The sequence below is a fragment of the Bufo bufo genome, chromosome 7 (assembly GCF_905171765.1).
Source record: "Bufo bufo chromosome 7, aBufBuf1.1, whole genome shotgun sequence".
NCBI lineage: Eukaryota > Metazoa > Chordata > Amphibia > Anura > Bufonidae > Bufo > Bufo bufo.
Window position 1 is genome coordinate 41,492,820 of NC_053395.1, and position 21,433 is coordinate 41,514,252.

Here is a 21,433-nt window from a genome sequence, read left to right on the forward strand (position 1 = left end):
TGGAGCTCCATATGGAGCAGGAGTTTGAGGAGGCGGTGGACGTAGCGGTGTAGGTGGTAGCGGCGGTGGAGGAGGACGAGGTAGCCAACACTGGTTTTTGGTTTTAATAAAAAAAAATTAAATTAAGGTACACTCAAAAAGAGTGTGAAATATCCAAAATACAGGAATGAGCAATTGCGCTGCAGTATAACAATGGCTGGTTAAGGCAGGTATACATGTCTATTCTGCACAAGGTACGGACAAGTCCTGTGGGATCCATGCCTGGTTCATTTTAATGAACGTGAGCTTGTCCACATTGGCTGTGGACAGGCGGCTGCGCTTGTCTGTGATGACGTGATGACGCCCCCTGCTGTGCTAAACACACGTTCAGTTAATACACTGGCTGCAGGGCAGGCCAGCACCTCCAAGGCGTAAAGGGCAAGTTCAGGCCATGTGCCCAATTTGGAGACCCAGAAGTTGTAGGGGGCAGACCCGTCATTCAGTATGTGTAGGCGTGTGCACACATACTGCTCCACCATGTTGGTGAAATGCTGCCTCTTGCTAAGACGTTCCATATCAGCTGGTGGTGCTAGTTGTTGTGGCGTGCTGACAAAGCTTTTCCACATGCTAACCCTGCCTTCTGAGGTGCTGGCAAGGCCCCAGCTGCGTTGGCGACCTCTTCCTCGTCCTCTGCCTTCACCTTGTGCTTCCACTGTGCCCCCGCTGTCAGGTGGGAATGCCACCAGCAGCGCGTTTACCAGCGTGCGCTTGTACTCGCTCATCTTACGATCAAGCTCCAAAGAGGAAATAAAGGACTGCACGTTGTCCTTGTAACGGAGATCCAGCAGCGTGGCCACCCAGTAATCAGCACAAGTTAGAATGTGGGCAACTCGGCAGTCGTTGAGGAGACACTGCAGAATATAATCGCTCATGTATACCAGGCTGCCCAGAAGCAATGAAAAGCTGTCCTCTGTGGGAGGTGGATCGTCTGTGTCCTCTGTATCCCCCCAGCCACACACCAGTGATGGCCATGAGCTGGTCTGGGTGCCACCCTGCTGTGAACATGGTTCCTCCTCCTGCATCTCCTCCTCCTCCTCCTCCTCCTCCACCTCCTCATTCTCCAGAACTGTGCCCTGGCTGGACAATTGTGTACCTTGGGTTTGTGGGTGCGGGAACCCACCCTCGGATAAACTTGGGAATGACTGGCCGGAAACCCTACAAAATGATCCCTCTTCCTCCTCCTCCTCCTGTGCCACATCCTCCTCCATCATCGCCAAGAGCGTTTTTTCAATGAGGCATAGAAGTGGGATAGTAACGCTGAGAATGGCGTTATCGGCACTGGCCATGTTGGTGGAGTACTCGAAACAGGGCAACAAGGAACACAGGTCTCGCATGGAGGCCCAGTCATTGGTGGTGAAGTGGTGCTGTTCCGCCGAGCGACTCACCCGTGCGTGCTGCAGCTGAAACTCCACTATCGCCTGCTGCTGCTCGCACAGTCTGGCCAGCATGTGCAAGGTGGAGTTCCACCTTGTGGGCACGTCGCATATGAGGCGGTGAGCGGGAAGGCCGAAGTTACGCTGCAGCGCTTACAGGCGAGCAGCAGCAGGGTGAGAATGCCAAAAGCGCTCACAGACTGCCAGCACTTTATGCAGCAGCTCTGACATATCAGGGTTAATTTTTAAGGAATCTCTGCACCACCAAATTCAGCACATGCGCCAGGCAAAGGATGTGCGTCAAATCGGCTAGTCCCAGAGCTGCTACGAGATTTTGCCCATTATCGCACACCACCAGGTCGGGCTTGAGGCTCACTGGCACCAGCCACTCATCGGTCTGTTGTTCAAGGCCCGTCCACAGCTCTTGCGCGGTGTGGGGTTTGTCCCCCAAACATATATGTTTTAAAACTGCCTGCTGTCGTTTACCCCTGGCTGTGCTGAAGTTGGTGGGGAAGGTGTTACGCTGACTGGATGAGGAGCCGGTAGAGGATGAGGAAGCAGAGTAGGAGGAGGAAGCAACAGGAGGCAAACTGAAGCACCCTGCAATCCTCGGTGGTGGAAGGACATGCCCCAAACTGCTATCCGCCTCAGGCTCAGCCGCCACTGCATTTACCCAGTGTGCTGTCCCTGACCGTGCTTACTGGTCCACGTATCCGTAGTGAGGTGCACCTTGCCACAGATGGCGTTGCGCAGTGCACACCTGATTTTGTCACCCACTTGGTTGTGCAGGCAAGGGATGGCTCGCCTGGAAAAGTAGTGGCGGTCGGACAAGACGTACTGTGGGGCAGCCACCGCCATAAGGCCTTTAAAACTATCCGTCTCCACCAGACGGAATGACAGCATTTCAAAGGCCAGTAATTTAGAAATGCTGGCATTCAGTGCTAGGGATCGCGGGTGGGTATTCCTCTTCCTCTCCAATGTTTGGGAGATGGAGAGCTGAACGCTTCCGTGGGACATTGTAGAGATGCTTGGTGACCCAGGTGGTGGTGTTGCTGGCAGATCCTCTGTTTGCGGGGTGGCATGTGGCACTGTCACTCCAGAGGTGGATGATGAAGAGGCCGAGACTACAGCAGAAGAGGAAGCAGGAGGAGCCAGAGACCTTTCTTGGTTTTTGAGGTGTCTACTCCACTGCAGCTCGTGCTTAGCACTTAAATGCCTGGTCATGCAGGTTATGCCTCGCTTCAGGCTCTGATTGCACAGCGTGCAAATCACTCGTGTCTTGTCGTCAGCACATTGTCTGAAGAACTGCCACGCGAGGGAACTCCTTGGAGCTGGCTTTGGTGTGCTTAGTCCCTTGCTGCGGTGGGCAGTAGGAGGCGTACTAGGGGACGGCAGCTCCGCTTTTGCGCCCTGCTCCCTCTTCTCCTGTGCTGGGTGGCTCTGTGCGACCACCGCCTCTTCCTCCGAACTACATAGGTCACTCGCATGACCTTGATTCCATGTGGGGTCGAAGACCTCATCGTCCTCCACATCATCTTCCACCCGGTCTTTATCCCTGCCCTCCTTGTCGGTCTGCACACTTTCGAAAGCCCCAGCAGTTGGCACCTGTGTTTCGTCATCATCCGAGACATGCTGCGATGGTCCTCCCATGTACTCATCTTGAAACATAAGTGGTTGGGCATCGGTGCACTCAATCTCTTCGACTTCTGGGGCAGAGATAGGTGAATGGCCCTGGGAAACCCTGCTAACAGAGTCATCAAAAAGCAGAAGAGACTGCTGCATGACTTGGGGCTCAGACTGCTTTGCTGATTTGCAAGGGGATGAGGTGAAAGACTGATGGACATCGGCTGCAGGTGACAACTCTGATCTTTCAGCAGGAGACTGGGTGGGAGATAATGTGAAGGAACTGGAGGCACTGTCAGCAACCCAATCTTCTATCGCCTGTACTTGTTCAGGACTCACCATTCGTAGAGCAGCATTAGGGCCGACCAAATACCGCTGCAGGTTCTGTCGCCTACTCGCACCTGAGAAAGGGGCTTCACTTGTGCGTGTAGCTGGCACAGATCGATCACGTTCTCTCCCTGCAACAGGAGCTCCACCAGCAGTACTATGACCTGGGCCACGTCCCTTATTTGATGCTCTCCTCATATTTCTCAAATTTAGGATCTTGCCCTAAATGGGTGTTTAATTAATAGTAGTGTTGATCACGGATATTCGAATTTCGAATTTTTATCGCGAATATAGGTACTTCGAAAATTCGCGAAAATTTAGAATATAGTTATATATATTCGAAATTTCGAATATTCAAATTCTTTCCGATTTTTATTTTTATTTTTTTATCTATCAGTACACATGATCACTGCTTCTAGCTTGTGGGCCAATAAGAAGTCTGCAATATACTTGACTTTAGGAGTAGTAGTGTTTGCGAATTTTGCTCTATATTTTTGAATATTCGCTATATTGCTATATATTCTTGTTTTAGAATATTACGAATATTCGAAAAAAATCGAATAGAGCAATTTAGCTAATATAGTGATATAATCTTCTTTGTCTAATAGTTGTAAGTTGAAAAATTTGCAATACAAAATTCGAATCCGAAAATTTGCATATTACACAATCATTGCCTTTCTGATTTTTTGAGTAAAAAAAAAAAAATAGTGAATTTTCGCCAAATATTCTACAAAATATTCGCAAAATATCGCGAATTCGAATATGACCCCTGCCGCTCATCACTAATTATTAGCAGAATAGAACGACAGTATATAAAGGTTGGATCTCACACGTACAGATGCAGTCCGCAATGAAAGTTTTTTGCCCAAAATGGGTGTTTGTTTAATAACTGAATAGAACCACAGTATGTAAAGGGTGTATCTCACACGTCCTGATACAGACTAGGCCGCAATTAAAGTTTGTTGACCAAAATGGCTGTTTTTCAAATAACTGAATAGAACCACAGTATGTAAAAGGTGTATCTCACACGCCCTGATCCAGACTAGGCCGTAATTAAAGTTTTTGACCAAAAATGGCTGTTTTTCAAATTATTGAATAGAACCACAGTATCTAAAGGGTGTATCTCACCCGCCCTGATCCAGACTAGGCCGCAATTAAAGATTTGTTCCCAAAATGGGTGTTTTTCAAATAAGTGAATATAACCACAGTATGTAAAGGGTTTATCTAAAACGACCTGATCCAGACTAGGCCACAATTAAAGTTTTTGGCCAAAAATGGCTGTTTTTAAAATTATTGAATAGAACCACAGTATCTAAAGGGTGTATCTGACACGCCCTGTTCCGGACTAGGCCGCAATTAAAAATTTGTGTCCAAATGGGTGTTTTTCAAATGACTAAATAGAACCACAGTATCTAAAGGGGGTATCTCACACGCCCTGATCCAGACTAAGCCGCAATTAAAGATTTGTGCCCAAAATTGGTGTTTTTCAAATAACTGAATAGAACAACAGTATCTAAAGGGTGTATCTCACATGCCCTGATACAGACTAGGCCGCAATTAAAGTTTTTTTGCCAAAAATGCCTGTATTTCACATAACTGAATAGAAACACAGTATGTAAAGGGTGTATCTCACAATGACATATGCAGCAAAGGCTGCAAAATAAACTTTTTTGCCCAAAACAGGTGTTTGTTTAATAACTGAATATGACAACAGTATATAACCCTTGAATTTCACACGTGCTGATGCTTCAAGGGCAGAAAATGTTTGTATTTTTGTCCAAAAAAGGGTGTTTTATTAATAGAAGAATATAACCACAGTATCTTAATGGTGTATCTCACACCGACTGATCCAGACTAGGCCGCAATTAAATTAGTTTGCCCAAAATGGCTGTATTTCAAATAACTGAATAGAACCACAGTATCTAAAGGGTGTATCTCACACGTACTGATTCAGACTAGGCTGCAATTTAAGTTTTTTGCCCAAACTGGGTGTTTGTTTAATAACTGAATATGACAGCAGTATATAAGCCTTGAATTTCACACATTCTGATGCTGCAAAGGCTGTAAAATTGTGAATTTTGGCAAAAAAGTGTGTTTTTAAAAACCCAGAAAATTATGGCTGTATTTCTAGCTAAAATTGCACACTGACTAATCCAGATGTTGAATATTGCAAAAAAGTTTTTTTTTTTTAACTAACTCTATATGAAAGCTGTATATAACCCTTGAATTTCACACGTGCTGTTGCTGCAAGGGCAGAAAAATTTAGTATTTTGCCCAAAAAAGGGTGTTTTTAAAAACCCAGAAAATGATGGGTGTATTTCTAGCTTAGGCTACTTTCACACTAGCGTTCGGAGCGGATCCGTCTGATGTTTCATCAGATGGATCCGCTCCGATAATGCAGACGTTCGCATCCGTTCAGAACGGATCCGTCTGCATTAAAACTTATTGCATTAATTTTCTAAGTATGAAAGTAGCCTGAGCGGATCCGTTCAGACTTTACATTGTAAGTCAATGGGAAACGGATCCGCTTGAAGATTGAGCCATATGGTGTCATCTTCAAGCGGATCCGTCCCCATTGACTTACATTGTAAGTCTGGACGGATCCGCTCGCCTCCGCACGGCCAGGCGGACACCCGAACGCTGCAAGCAGCGTTCAGGTGTCCGCTCACTGAGCGGAGCGGAGGCTGAGCGGAGCGGAGGCTGAGCGCTGGCAGGCGGATGCATTCTCAGTGGATCCGCCTCCACTGAGAATGCATTGGGGCCAGACGGATGCGTTCAGGGCTGCTCGTGAGCCCCTTCAAACGGAGCTCACGAGCGGACACCCGAACGCTAGTGTGAAAGTAGCCTTAAATTGCACACTGACTAATCCAGATGTTGTATATTGCCAAGAAAGTGTGTTTTTTTTGTAACAGAATATGAAAGCTGTATATATTAAGCTTGAGATTTTCACATGTGCAGATCTGTAAAATACTGGATTTTGCCAAAAAAGGGTGTTTTTAAAAACCCAGAAAATGATGGCTGTATTTCTAGCTTAAATTGCACACTGACTAATCCAGATGTTGGATATTGCCAAAAAAGTGTGTTTTTTTTACTAAAAGAATATGAAAGCTGTATATAACCCTTGAATTTCACACGTTCTGATGCTGCAAGGGCTGTAAAATTGTGTATTTTGTAAAAAGAGGGTGTTTTTAAAAACAGAAAATTTTGGCTGTATTTCTAGCTTAAATTGCACACTGACTAATCCTGTAAATGCACCAGATGTTGTATATTGCCAAAAAAGGGTGATTTTTTAAAACCATATTATTAGTGCAGTATTTCAAGCTTGGATTTGAATGTCACAAAAGCTCAGATGCAGTGCTGGTGCACTGAGCTTGCATAAAATGGCCGCCGCCGCCCACCTAACTAACAGATGGATAAAAGTTATTTTTTTCTGTCACTGGGCTCAGGGCAGGGTAAAAAGATTGTGCCCTGCACCCACACGACTAAATGTATGTAGATCGCTGAGTTAGATTCGAGTTCTGATCACAGATTCAGATGCTCTGCAGCCTTTCAAAAAGCGTTAATGAATCGCCGAACACCGAACCCGAACTTTTACTGAAATGTTCGGGTTCGGGTCCGGGGTCCAAAAATCCTAAAGTTCGGTACGAACCCGAACTTTACAGTTCGGGTTCGCTCAACCCTAGTCACCTCTCCTAATATGTCTGTTTTAGCAACTACTTGCAACAATTCTGCAACGTATATTTGTGTGACTCTATGTTATGTAATTCCTCTATTATTCAAGAAATTATGAATGAACTGCTGGCAGTTTACACTGAAGGTCCAGATAGGTGTTACCAATTGGGGAGGTGTCTTTTGCACAGACTGACACTGGATGATGTCAGACTGTGCAGGGACGCACACCCAGCTGGAACTTCATTGCAGACTGCAAGGCAATTCATTAATAATAAACATCTAGTAGATTAGAAGAACGGCACAACATGAAGTCATAAGAATAGATGCTCCAGAATTGTTATTACATGAAGAATGCAAGGAGTTACTAAAACGGGCATTTCAGGAGAGGGGACAGGTCCTCTTTAAAATGTCTCACATCTGCTCACATGTCATTTACATACAGGTATAATTAGGTTCCCAGTCAGAGAAAACATGAATTATAATAATTCATACAACCAATTATTAATATTTACTTCTGCTTGAAATCTTTTGTCTCTGTATTCACTACCTAATGGCATAAGATCCAACATTAAACAAGAGCTTTCTGCCCATTCGCTTGAAATTCAATGTGAAGTACTAACCTGGGGAATCAGAAAACTCTTCAGACCACAGAATGGATTTAGTTATTACACTTCTGTGTTCAGGTCATCATGACAGGCGGCATTATCTGCTCTGCTTCAATTTTAACTTTTAAACATTTTGCACACTTATTGAGGTCAATGGAGAGCTCTTTGTCAAATGTGAACAAGTTACAATGAAAATAAACTGCCATTGAAATGCCACTGCTACAAATGACCAAGAGCCACAGCAGGGGTCTGGACCCCTCCTAGAAGCAGCCGGAGATAAGGGGGGGGGGGGGGGGGGGGGGGGTGGCAGTGGCGGCAGGGCAGTGGGAAATTAGCGCTACCATTGTGAAAGCGCTCATCTCTCTACATTCATCTGTATCGCTGTCCTCGGGACAGCGATACAGTTAATGTTACGGCGGGGTACTAGGCCTGAAGCCTATCAGAGGCCGGTGCAGGTGGAGTGATGATGTCATCATCATCATGCCGCCTTAGCCGGAAAGCGCACAGCGAAGGACACAGGCCGGAAGCGTTCGGCATCACATAGCTGTCAGATGCATAAAGGTAAGTATTAGTGTTTTTATTTTTTTATTTTTTGGCACAATGCCTTTGGGTGCACTATGGTGGTAAAGGAGCACTATGGGGGCATTATATAGGGACAATTTTAACTTGCACATTATGAAGGGCCATATGGGGAAGAGGAGGAAAGAAGCACTATGGAGGCATCTACTGGGGGGCACTATGTACTGTACAGACCAAAAGTGTGGACACACCTTCTCATTCAAAGAGTTTTCTATATTTTCATGACTATGAAGGCATCAAAACTATGAATTAACACATGTGGAATTATATACATAACAAACAAGTGTGAAACAACAAATATGTCATATTCTAGGTAGAGTTGAGCGAACACCTGGATGTTCAGGTTCGAGAAGTTCCGCCGAACTTCCCGGAAATGTTCGGGTTCGGGATCCGAACCCGAACCGAACTTCGTCCCGAACCCAAACCCCATTGAAGTCAATGGGGACCCTAACTTTTGGGCACTAAAAAGGCTGTAAAACAGCCCAGGAAAGAGCTAGAGGGCTGCAAAAGGCAGCAACATGTAGGTAAATCCCCTGCAAACAAATGTGGATAGGCAAATGAATTAAAATAAAAATTAAAAAAAATTAAAAAAATGACCCAATATCAATTGGACAGAGGTCCCATAGCAGAGAATTTGGCTTCACGTCAGCAGAGAATCAGTCTCTTCATGCCATAGCAAAGAATCTGGCTTCATGTCAGCACAGAATCAGTCTCTTCATGCCATAGCAGAGAATCTGGCTTCATGTCAGCACAGAATCAGTCTTCATGTCATAGCAGAGAATCAGGCTTCACGTCACCCACCACTGGAACAGGCCACTGTCACACATTTAGGCCCCGGCACCCAGACAGAGGAGAGCGGTCCCGTAACAGAGAATCTGGCCTTATGTCAGCGCAGAATCTGTCTTCATGTCATAGCAGAGAATCAGGCTTCACGTCACCCACCACTGGAACAGGCCACTGTCACACATTTAGGCCCCAGCACCCAGACAGAGGAGAGAGGTCCTGTAACAGAGAATCTGGCCTTATGTCAGCACAGAATCTGTCTTCATGTCATAGCAGAGAATCAGGCTTCACGTCACCCACCACTGGAACAGGCCACTGTCACACATTTAGGCCCAGGCACCCAGGCAGAGGAGAGAGGTCCCGTAACAGAGAATCTGGCCTTATGTCAGCGCAGAATCAGTCTTCATGTCATAGCAGAGAATCAGGCTTCACGTCACCCACCACTGGAACAGGCTACTGTCACACATTTAGGCCCAGGCACCCAGGCAGAGGAGAGAGGTCCCGTAACAGAGAATCTGGCCTTATGTCAGCGCAATATCAGTCTTCATGTCATAGCAGAGAATCAGGCTTCACGTCACCCACCACTGGAACAGGCCACTGTCACACATTTAGGCCCAGGCACCCAGACAGAGGAGAGAGGTCCTGTAACAGAGAATCTGGCCTTATGTCAGCACAGAATCTGTCTTCATGTCATAGCAGAGAATCAGGCTTCACGTCACCCACCACTGGAACAGGCCACTGTCACACATTTAGGCCCAGGCACCCAGGCAGAGGAGAGAGGTCCCGTAACAGAGAATCTGGCCTTATGTCAGCGCAGAATCAGTCTTCATGTCATAGCAGAGAATCAGGCTTCACGTCACCCACCACTGGAACAGGCCACTGTCACACATTTAGGCCCCGGCACCCAGACAGAGGAGAGGTTCATTCAACTTTGGGTTGCCCCGCAATATAATGGTAAAATGAAATTAAAAATAGTATTGAATGAGGAAGTGCCCTGGAGTAGAATAATATATTGTTAAGGGGCGGTAGTTAATATCTAATCTGCACAAGGGATGGACAGGTCCTGTGGGATCCATGCCTGGTTCATTTTTATGAACGTCAGCTTGTCCACATTGGCTGTAGACAGGCGGCTGCGTTTGTCTGTAATGACGCCCCCTGCCGTGCTGAATACACGTTCAGACAAAACGCTGGCCGCCGGGCAGGCCAGCACCTCCAAGGCATAAAAGGCTAGCTCTGGCCACGTGGACAATTTGGAGACCCAGAAGTTGAATGGGGACAACCCATCAGTCAGTACGTGGAGGGGTGTGCACAGGTACTGTTCCACCATGTTAGTGAAATGTTGCCTCCTGCTAACACGTTCCGTATCAGGTGGTGGTGCACTTAGCTGTGGCGTGTTGACAAAACTTTTCCACATCTCTGCCATGCTAACCCTGCCCTCAGAGGAGCTGGGCGTGACACAGCTGCGTTGGCGACCTCTTGCTCCTCCTCTGCCTTCGCCTTGGGCTTCCACTGGTTCCCCTGTGACATTTGGGAATGCTCTCAGTAGCGCGTCTACCAACGTGCGCTTGTACTCGCGCATCTTCCTATCACGCTCCAGTGTAGGAAGTAAGGTGGGCACATTGTCTTTGTACCGGGGATCCAGCAGGGTGGCAACCCAGTAGTCCGCACACGTTAAAATGTGGGCAACTCTGCTGTCGTTGCGCAGGCACTGCAGCAAATAGTCGCTCATGTGTGCCAGGCTGCCCAGAGGTAAGGACAAGCTGTCCTCTGTGGGAGGCGTATCGTCATCGTCCTGTGTTTCCCCCCAGCCACGCACCAGTGATGGGCCCGAGCTGCTTTGGGTGCCACCCCGCTGTGAACATGCTTCATCCTCATCCACCTCCTCCTCATCCTCGTCCTCCTCGTCCTCCAGTAGTGGGCCCTGTCTGGCCACATTTGTACCTGGCCTCTGCTGTTGCAAAAAACCTCCCTCTGAGTCACTTCGAAGAGACTGGCCTGAAAGTGCTAAAATGACCCCTCTTCCTCCTCTTCCTCCTGGGCCACCTCCTCTTCCATCATCGCCCTAAGTGTTTTCTCAAGGAGACATAGAAGTGGTATTGTAACGCTGATAACGGCGTCATCGCCACTGGCCATGTTGGTGGAGTACTCGAAACAGCGCAACAGGGCACACAGGTCTCGCATGGAGGCCCAGTCATTGGTGGTGAAGTGTGTCTGATCCACAGTGCGACTGACCCGTGCGTGCTGCAGCTGAAACTCCACTATGGCCTGCTGCTGCTTGCACAGTCTGTCCAGCATATGCAAGGTGGAGTTCCACCTGGTGGGTACGTCGCATATGAGGCGGTGAGCGGGAAGGCCGAAGTTATGCTGTAGCGCAGACAGGCGAGCAGCGGCAGGGAGTGAACGCCGGAAGCGCGAACAGGCGGCCCGCACTTTATGCAGCAGCTCTGACATGTCGGGGTAGTTGCGAATGAACTTCTGCACCACCAAATTCAGCACATGCGCCAGGCAAGGGATGTGCGTCAAACCGGCTAGTCCCAGAGCTGCAACGAGATTTCGCCCATTATCGCACACCACCAGGCCGGGCTTGAGGCTCACCGGCAGCAACCACTCGTCGGTCTGTTGTTCTATACCCCGCCACAACTCCTGTGCGGTGTGGGGCCTGTCCCCCAAACATATGAGTTTCAGAATGGCCTGCTGACGTTTACCCCGTGCTGTGCTGAAGTTGGTGGTGAAGGTGTGTGGCTGACTGGATGAGCAGGTGGAAGAAGAGGAGGAGGAAGCTGAGTAGGAGGAGGAGGAGACAGGAGGCAAAGAATGTTGCCCTGCGATCCTTGGCGGCGGAAGGACGTGCGCCAAACAGCTCTCCGCCTGGGGCCCAGCCGCCACTACATTTACCCAGTGTGCAGTTAGGGAGATATAGCGTCCCTGGCCGTGCTTACTGGTCCACGTATCTTTGGTTAGGTGGACCTTGCCACAGATGGCGTTGCGCAGTACACACTTGATTTTATCGGACACTTGTTTGTGCAGGGAAGGCACGGCTCTCTTGGAGAAGTAGTGCCGGCTGGGAACAACATACTGTGGGACAGCAAGTGACATGAGCTCTTTGAAGCTGTGTGTGTCCACCAGCCTAAATGACAGCATTTCATAGGCCAGTAGTTTAGAAATGCTGGCATTCAGGGCCAGGGATCGAGGGTGGCTAGGTGGGAATTTACGCTTTCTCTCAAATGTTTGTGAGATGGAGAGCTGAACGCTGCCGTGTGACATGGTTGAGATGCTTGGTGACGCAGGTGGTGGTGTTGGTGGTACATCCCATGTTTGCTGGGCGGCAGGTGCCAACGTTCCTCCAGAGGCAGAGGAAGAGGCCGAGGCGGCGGCAGCAGCAGCAGAAGAGGCCGAGGCGGCGGCAGCAGCAGAAGAGGCCGAGGCGGCAGCAGCAGAAGAGGCAGCAGGGGGAGCCTGAGTGACTTCCTTGTTTTTAATGTGATTACTCCACTGCAGTTCATGCTTTGCATGCAGGTGCCTGGTCATGCAGGTTGTGCTAAGGTTCAGAACGTTAATGCCTCGCTTCAGGCTCTGATGGCACAGCGTGCAAACCACTCGGGTCTTGTCGTCAGCACATTGTTTGAAGAAGTGCCATGCCAGGGAACTCCTTGAAGCTGCCTTTGGGGTGCTCAGTCCCAGATGGCGGCGGTCAGTAGCAGGCGGAGTCTCTTGGCGGCGGGTGTTCTGATTTTGCCCACTGCTCCCTCTTTTGCTACGCTGTTGGCTCGGTCTCACCACTGCCTCTTCCTCCGAACTCTGAAAGTCAGTGGCACGACCTTCATTCCATGTGGGGTCTAGGACCTCATCGTCCCCTGCATCGTCTTCCACCCAGTCTTGACCCCTGACCTCCTGTTCAGTCTGCACACTGCAGAAAGACGCAGCAGTTGGCACCTGTGTTTCGTCATCATCAGAGACGTGCTGAGGTGGTATTCCCATGTCCTCATCATCAGGAAACATAAGTGGTTGTGCGTTAGTGCATTCTATCTCTTCCACCCCTGGGGAAGGGCTAGGTGGATGCCCTTGGGAAACCCTGGCAGCAGAGTCTTCAAACAGCATAAGAGACTGCTGCATAACTTGAGGCTCAGACAGTTTCCCTGATATGCATGGGGGTGATGTGACAGACTGATGGGCTTGGTTTTCATGCGCCATCTGTGTGCTTTCTGCAGAAGACTGGGTGGGAGATAATGTGAACGTGCTGGATGCACTGTCGGCCACCAATTGCCTGTACCTGCTCAGGCCTTACCATCCTTAGAACGGCATTGGGCCCCACCAAATATCCCTGTAAATTCTGGCGGCTACTGGGACCTGAGGTAGTTGGTACACTAGGACGTGTGGCTGTGGCAGAACGGCCACGTCCTCTCCCAGCACCAGAGGGTCCACTAACACCACCACGACCATGTCCACGTCCGCGTCTGCGTCCCTTATTAGATGTTTTCCTCATTGTTCCCGTTTACCACAAGTTTGAGAATGGCAAATTTGGGAATAGTTTTTCAACCCAGAACAAAAACTGTGCTTTTACGGTCACTACAAATAATTTGACCAGCTAAAACAGTACAGATTTGGTTGAATATAAATGTGAGGCCTATTTTTTTTGCGCTGTGTGACAGGTATACGTTTAATCACAGAATTAGACTTGTATCTGCACGGTAGCGTGTGTGTTAAGTTTTTCTGAATGACACTATCAGCACCTTGAATCTAAGATATCCTTTTTGGGATAGATTTCAAGTAGGCCTGATATAGCAGAAACTACTTATTTTGAGAATGGCAAATTTGGGAATAGTTTTTCAATCCAGAAAAAAAAGTGTGCTTTTACGGTCACTACAAATAACTTGAGCAGCTAAAACAGTACAGATTTGCTTGAATAGAAATGTGAGACCTGTTTTTTTTTGCACTGTGTGACAGGTTAAGGTTTAATCTCAGAATCAGACTTCTATCTGCACGGTAGCGTGTGTCTTAGGTTTTTCTGAATGACACTATCAGTACCTTCAATGTAAGATATCCTTTTTGGGATAGATTTCAAGTAGGCCTCAAATACCAGAAACTAGTTATTTTGAGAATGGCAAATTTGGGAATAGTTTTTCAATCCAGAAAATAAAAAGTGCTTTTACGTTTACTACAAAACACTTGACCAGCTAAAACAGTACAGATTTGCTTGAATAGAAATGTGAGACCTGTTTTTTTTTTGCACTGTGTGACAGGTTAAGGTTTAATCTCAGAATCAGACTTCTATCTGCACGGTAGCGTGTGTCTTAGGTTTTTCTGAATGACACTATCAGTACCTTCAATGTAAGATATCCTTTTTGGGATAGATTTCAAGTAGGCCTCAAATACCAGAAACTAGTTATTTTGAGATTGGCAAATTTGGGAATAGTTTTTCAATCCAGAAAATAAAAAGTGCTTTTACGGTCACTACAAATAACTTGACCAGCTAAAACAGTACAGATTTGCTTGAATAGAAATGTGAGACCTGTTTTTTTTTGCACTGTGTGACAGGTTAAGGTTTAATCTCAGAATCAGACTTCTATCTGCACGGTAGCGTGTGTCTTAGGTTTTTCTGAATGACACTATCAGTACCTTCAATGTAAGATATCCTTTTTGGGATAGATTTCAAGTAGGCCTCAAATACCAGAAACTAGTTATTTTGAGAATGGCAAATTTGGGAATAGTTTTTCAATCCAGAAAATAAAAAGTGCTTTTACGGTCACTACAAATAATTGACCAGCTAAAACAGTACAGATTTGCTTGAATAGAAATGTGAGACCTGTTTTTTTTTGCACCGTGTGACAGGTTAAGGTTTAATCTCAGAATCAGACTTCTATCTGCACGGTAGCGTGTGTCTTAGGTTTTTCTGAATGACACTATCAGTACCTTCAATGTAAGATATCCTTTTTGGGATAGATTTCAAGTAGGCCTCATATACCAGAAACTAGTTATTTTGAGAATGGCAAATTTGGGAATAGTTTTTCAACCCAGAACAAAAAGTGTGCTTTTACGGTCACTACAAATAACTTGACCAGCTAAAACAGTACAGATTTGGTTGAATAGAAATGTCAGGTCTATTTTTTAGGCGCTGGGTGACAGGCTCAACTTGCCCCTGATGTAGTATATGGCCAAAAAATAACCACACTGTTGATGGTTAAATGCACTTGGGTGACACAGGCTCAGCCTGCACCAGATGTAGTATATGGCCAAAAAATAATCAGACTGTTGATGGTTAAATGCACTTCGGTAACACAGGCTCAGCCTGCAGCTGATGTAGTATATGGCCAAAAAATAACCAGACTGTTGATGGTTAAATGCACTTGGGTGACACAGGCTCAGCCTGCAGCTGATGTAGTATATGGCCAAAAAATAACCAGACTGTTGATGGTTAAATGCACTTCGGTGACACAGGCTCAGCCTGCACCAGATGTAGTATATGGCCAAAAAATAACCAGACTGTTGATGGTTAAATGCACTTCGTTGACACAGGCTCAGCCTGCAGCTGATGTAGGATATAGCACAAAATAACCACACTATTGATGGTTAAATACACTTGGTGATAGCTTGTGCTGGCGCACCACAAGTCACAAAATGGCCGCCGATCACCCCAGAAAAAAAGTGATCTAAAAACGCTCTGGGCAGCCTCAAAAAAGTGAGCAAGTCAATATTAGCACTTTAATGATCCACAGCTGCAGATCGATCACAGAATGAAGTCTTTTGGAGGAGTTAATCACTGCCTAATCTCGCCCTAACGTCGCAGCTGCAACCTCTCCCTATGCTTCAATCAGCAGAGTGACGTGCAGCGCAACGTGACCCAAGCTTATATAGAGGCTGGGTCACATGCTGCACTGGCCAATCACAGCCATGCCAATAGTAGGCAAGGCTGTGATGGCCTCTTGGGGCAAGTAGCATGACGCTTGTTGATTGGCTGCTTTGCAGCCTTTCAAAAAGCGCCAAGAAAGCGCCGAACACCGAACCCGAACACAGACTTTTACGAAAATGTTCGGGTTCGGGTCCGTGTCACGGACACCCCAAAATTCGGTACGAACCCGAACTATACAGTTCGGGTTCGCTCATCCCTAATTCTAGGTTCTTCAAAGTAGCCACCTTTTGCTTTGATTACTGCTTTGCACACTCTTGACATTCTCTTGATGAGCTTCAAGAGGTAGTCCCCTGAAATGGTCTTCCAACAGTCTTGAAGGAGTTCCCAGAGATGCTTAGCACTTGTTGGCCCTTTTGCCTTCACTCTGCGGTCCAGCTCACCCCAAACCATCTCGATTGGGTTCAGGTCCGGTGACTGTGGAGGCCAGGTCATCTGGCGCAGCACCCCATCACTCTCCTTCATGGTCAAATAGCCCTTACTTTCAAAGTTTTCCCAATTTTTTGGCTGACTGACTGACCTTAATTTCTTAAAGTAATGATGGCCAATCGTTTTTCTTTACTTAGCTGCTTTTTTCTTGCCATAATACAAATTCTAACAGTCTATTCAGTAGGACTATCAGCTGTGTATCCACCTGACAGAAGGTGTGTCCAAACTTTTGGTCTGTACTGTAGGTGCATTTTATACTGGCACACATTTTGGGGAATACAATAGGGAAGGTGGAAAGAGGAGCACTATGGGGGAATCTACTGGGGGAACTATATAGGGGTATTTTATACTGGCACATATTATGGGGGATATAATGGGGAAGGTGGAAAGAGGAGCACTATGGGGGAATCTACTGGGGGCACTATATAGGGGTATTTTATCCTGGCACACATTATGGGGGATACAATAGGGAAGGTGGAAAGAGGAGCACTATGGGGGCATCTACTGGGGGCACTATATAGGGGTATTTTATACTGGCACATTATGGGGGCACTAAGGGGGAGGGGGAGAGGAGCACAATGGGGACATTTACTGGTGCCACTATATAGTTTGTTTTAATACTGAGACACATTATGGGGGCACTAAGGGGTTACTTTTTGTACTGGCACACGGAACGGGGGAATTTATGTACTAGTTCACATTATTAGGTGGCATTTTTTGCACTGGCACACATCATAAGGGGATATTTTTTGTACTAGTGCTCATTTTAAGGGGAATTTTTTTTATACTGGCACACATTAGGGGGCCTTTTTTTACTGTCACGTTATAAGGAGAATTATGGAGAGCTTTATTATTACTGGGGGACTATAGGGAACATGATTGGGAGCATTGTTGCTTCTTGAGCACAGAGGCATTATTACTATTGAGGGCACTATTACTATTAAGCATGTTCTGGCAGAGACTTATTACTATTGGTGGGATTTGGGGAGCACTGTGGAGGCACCCTGGCAAAGTTTCAGCTTAACACAATTATGTTTGGGGGACATTCTGTTTAAACTATTAGTGTCAGGGGCACTATATGTTTGCAACAGTCCTTTTTAGGGCACTGTGTGCCAATAATTATTGAAGGGTGCACTTGTTTGTGTGGTACTAGTATTTGGTTCCAGGCCAATGCTTTTTCCTATACTGTTCAAGCACGACCACCACAGCTAGATTGTAGGGTGGTCGTAACCCCTGGAAATGAGCAGTGTATAACATGATGGTAAAATGATTGAAGCCAGCAAAGGAGGCAATATGGACAATCACAGTACATTAGTAAGTGCCTTGTATTCACTTTCTCTACATGATAAATGCTATTTGCTAAAGTGAGACAACCCCCCTACACTTGCCTCACCTGGTTTCTTAGTAAATGTATGTCAATCACTCCTGGGGAATGTAGAATGCAAAGCGCAATACCCTAGATTTCTAATCAATTTCCTTTTTTTTTCCCACCTGCACTGTGAATGTTTACATGGTGTGTTCAATAAAAACATGGTAACATTTAATGCTTTGTGTTATTAGTTTAAGCAGACTGTGATTGTCTATTGTTGTGACTTAGATGAAGATCAGATCACATTTTATGACCAATTTGTGCAGAAATCCATATCATTCCAAAGGGTTCACATACTTTTTCTTGCAACTGTAGTGTATCCTATGCAGAACCCCTGTTACAGCTGACAAAATGATAGACATCCCAATAGAAACCCAATGGACTCCATATTAGGTCCATTAGGTGTCATTAGTTTTCATCCTGTAACAGATCCTTCTGTGGCTTCTGTTATAAAAGGTAGCCACAAAGCCTAAAGAAATTTTCTGTTACGATGGTGGCCCATGCATGGTTGACTTTTTTTTTAACTTAGAGACCCCAGTGCATAATATCAACAGGACTGACTGTCTCTACCCCAGTAGACTGTCTTGTTAGAAGTTAAGGGGCCTGACTAAGTTGGCTGTGAGTCCCTATGAGATCTGTCTACACCCGTGCCATATATGTTCAATAGCTTTAGACAGAATGCTCCACCAGTTACGGTAAATGCTATTTCTCCAGACCTCCCCATACACATGCACACTCGGTTTGGCCAGATGTGCATGTTTTTCAAATGGGGATAAAAGAGTAATCTGCTGCTAGACTCCTCAGGCAATGGCTCATCTCCCCTGAGACCAAATGGATTGGGCATGTTGCAATCCAAAAGCTTTATCATTCTTTCATCTAGCATGTGCTGTTTGGGGAAGTCACACATTAGAAGGTTAGTTGACCATACTAAAATCATGGGGTTATATACATGAATTGTGGTAAGTTTCCAGAGATTGTATTAGATTTGATGATTTGTTCTTGTATTGTCCACAACACATGGACAATTTTGAGTACAGAACTGCGGCCCAACTAGAACACAAAACCTAACGACCACGGGAGACAATTATCTCCAAGAGTCCCCAGGTCTATGTTCCATGAAACATGGACCAAAGCAGTGTATGCTCTTAGCTTCTCCACACATCAGGACCCATTTACTTCTATGGGTCCATGTGCTGTCTCTGTAACGTGCCACTCACCAGGGTTTATCGTGTCCTAGGTTTATAGGAATGCCGAATGGTGTGGTGCGGCCTCAGTAGTCTCTGTGTGTGTCACGGTGTTCCCACCTGAATACCGTCACTCCCCAGTGCTTGGCTCCAAAACAATAAAATGGATGGGGAATGGTGGAGAATAAGTTGAGTCTAGATTTTTCATAAAATTCAACAGCTTTACTTGCATCAGCTTGCATCCACACAATATTCATGCTTTCTCTTGGTTCCAGCAGGCTTTGGCATAAACTGGCAGGCAAACTTGAGTACTCTGCTTTCTCTCTCTGCTGTGCTAAACTCGGCTCTATTCTGTCAGCTTGACTTTAGGACTGTTCTGGTACCTTTGGAGCTAGGTGCCTTTGGCTGTTGCCCCCCTCCCAACACTCTGTCAGTTCATCTGTAAGGAGTCAGGGTGATTCTCATCTCCTTCCAACTCTACACTAGACTAAGACGCCCTGAAAACTTCATTTAACACCTCCCTTGGTAGGAACCAGGACAAGCCCACTCCTGCCCAAAAGGGGGAGATTGGAATGGTAAGTTCCATTCTACCTAAAGATCTCTCTGCCATATATACGCTGCCACCTGCTGGATAACCAGGCATATTACATGTACAACAAATAACAGTTACATAGCAGAACAATTAATGCACAGTGTAAGAGCACCTGGAATAAATACACAGATGAAATTAGGGTTAGCCCATTAGAGACAGTAGCAGGGTATAGGAATGGTAATACCACTCTGGGGTATTACATTTACAGGTGTAACAACTGCAGTGAGGAATCTAAATGGTGTGGTGGTCCATGATGTGTGCTGCTGCTCCATTTAAAGTCTATAGGACCGATAGAGATCCCCCCTTAATTTATTTTTTTATTTTTTTATTTAAAATTTAAAAATAATATTCAATTTTCAGAATTTTTGTCCCAATCTGTTCATATATTACATGTAATTAACAGTTTAGGCTATTTTATTATCAGGGCTTTTTCTTGGTTGGTACGTCGCAGGATAATTTTAATTATGGCTTTAAATCATTGCGCTTATGTATAATACTCCCACACGATACATCATATTTTTCTCTTTCCTTGAGCGAAGTCTCTCCCTCTCAGCTCATCAAGGGATCAGTTCAGGAGTGTTTATTTGGCCGATGTGCAGGTGATTTGGAGAATATATTTTTCTCGCAGAAGACCACACGACTCAACAGCAAAGTCACTGGAGCGTACTAGCGTGAAAAACCTTCTATAATGGAACCTTATCCCTCCGCACCCCGTGGCTCTGATTACAGAGGTAAAAAAAGGGCCAAAATACATCTAAAGTCTTCAGAATGAAAAGCCAAATTCTGTAAACCCATTTCAGCAAATGTATCTGGGAGATTGCTGCAGTGATTAGACCCAGGCTGCAAATGCTAAACGTTTAACAGAAAAAAATCTGAAGTCCTAGAAATGAAAGAAATGTGATGTGTGCATCAATGTAGAGCCTCATATAAACACTTCTGAAAGTAAATTTCCACATTTTTCGGCACAGCTCACTTTTTGTGAAAGAAAGTTCTAAACTGTCAGTGTATACATAAGATTTAAAGGGAACCTGTCATAACCGTTTAACCTCAATGACTTCACACCTGCTGATTTCCGTAGTCCAACAAAACTTCCATCTTATTCCTTGCGCTGCCACCCAGTGGCGCTAGCGAAGAGTCTATTGTATTCATGATAGGCAGGCAAATCCCTCGCCTCCAGTAGCTGATTGACAGAGTTAGGCCTCATGTACACGGCCATTGCCGGCCGTGGCCCGTATTGCAGCCCGCAAACAACGAGTCCGCAATATGCAGGCACCGGCCGTGTGCTCCCTACATCACGGATGCAGATCCATTCACTTGATTGGGTGTTGTAATCCGGAGCTGCGGTGCGGAACGGAGGCACAGAAACCCACAGAAGCACTACGGCGTGCTTCCATGGTGTTTCTGTCCGTGCCTCTGCACCGCAAAAAGATAGAACTTGTTCTATTTTTTGACGTTGCGGATGGATCACGGACCCATTCAAGTTGAATGGGTCTGGATCCATCACGGCTGCCGCATGGATGGGGCACGTGCATTAGGAATCCCAATGCACGGAATGGCCGCACAACGGCCGTGTGCAAGAGGCCTTATCCCTATTAACAGTAATGGGAAGAAAGCTCTAAATCAGCAGCTTACTGAGAAGCACCAGATTCCTAGTGTAAATGATGACTTTCATTCAAGGCGTACGGACTGCCAGAGGATGCACTTAATTTATGGCAAGGAGTGCACTTCATCATAATTTAAAGGTTATGTGTCAGCAGATTTGTACCTATCACACTGGCTGACCTGTTACATGTGCTCTTGGCAGCTGAAGGCATCTGTGTTGATCCCATGTTTATATCTGTCCGCATTGCTAAGAAAAAATATATTTTAATATATGCAGATGAGCCTCTAGGAGCAACGGTGGCGTTGCCATTAAACCTAGAGGCTAAACTCTGGGAAGCAAAAATAAGCTGTC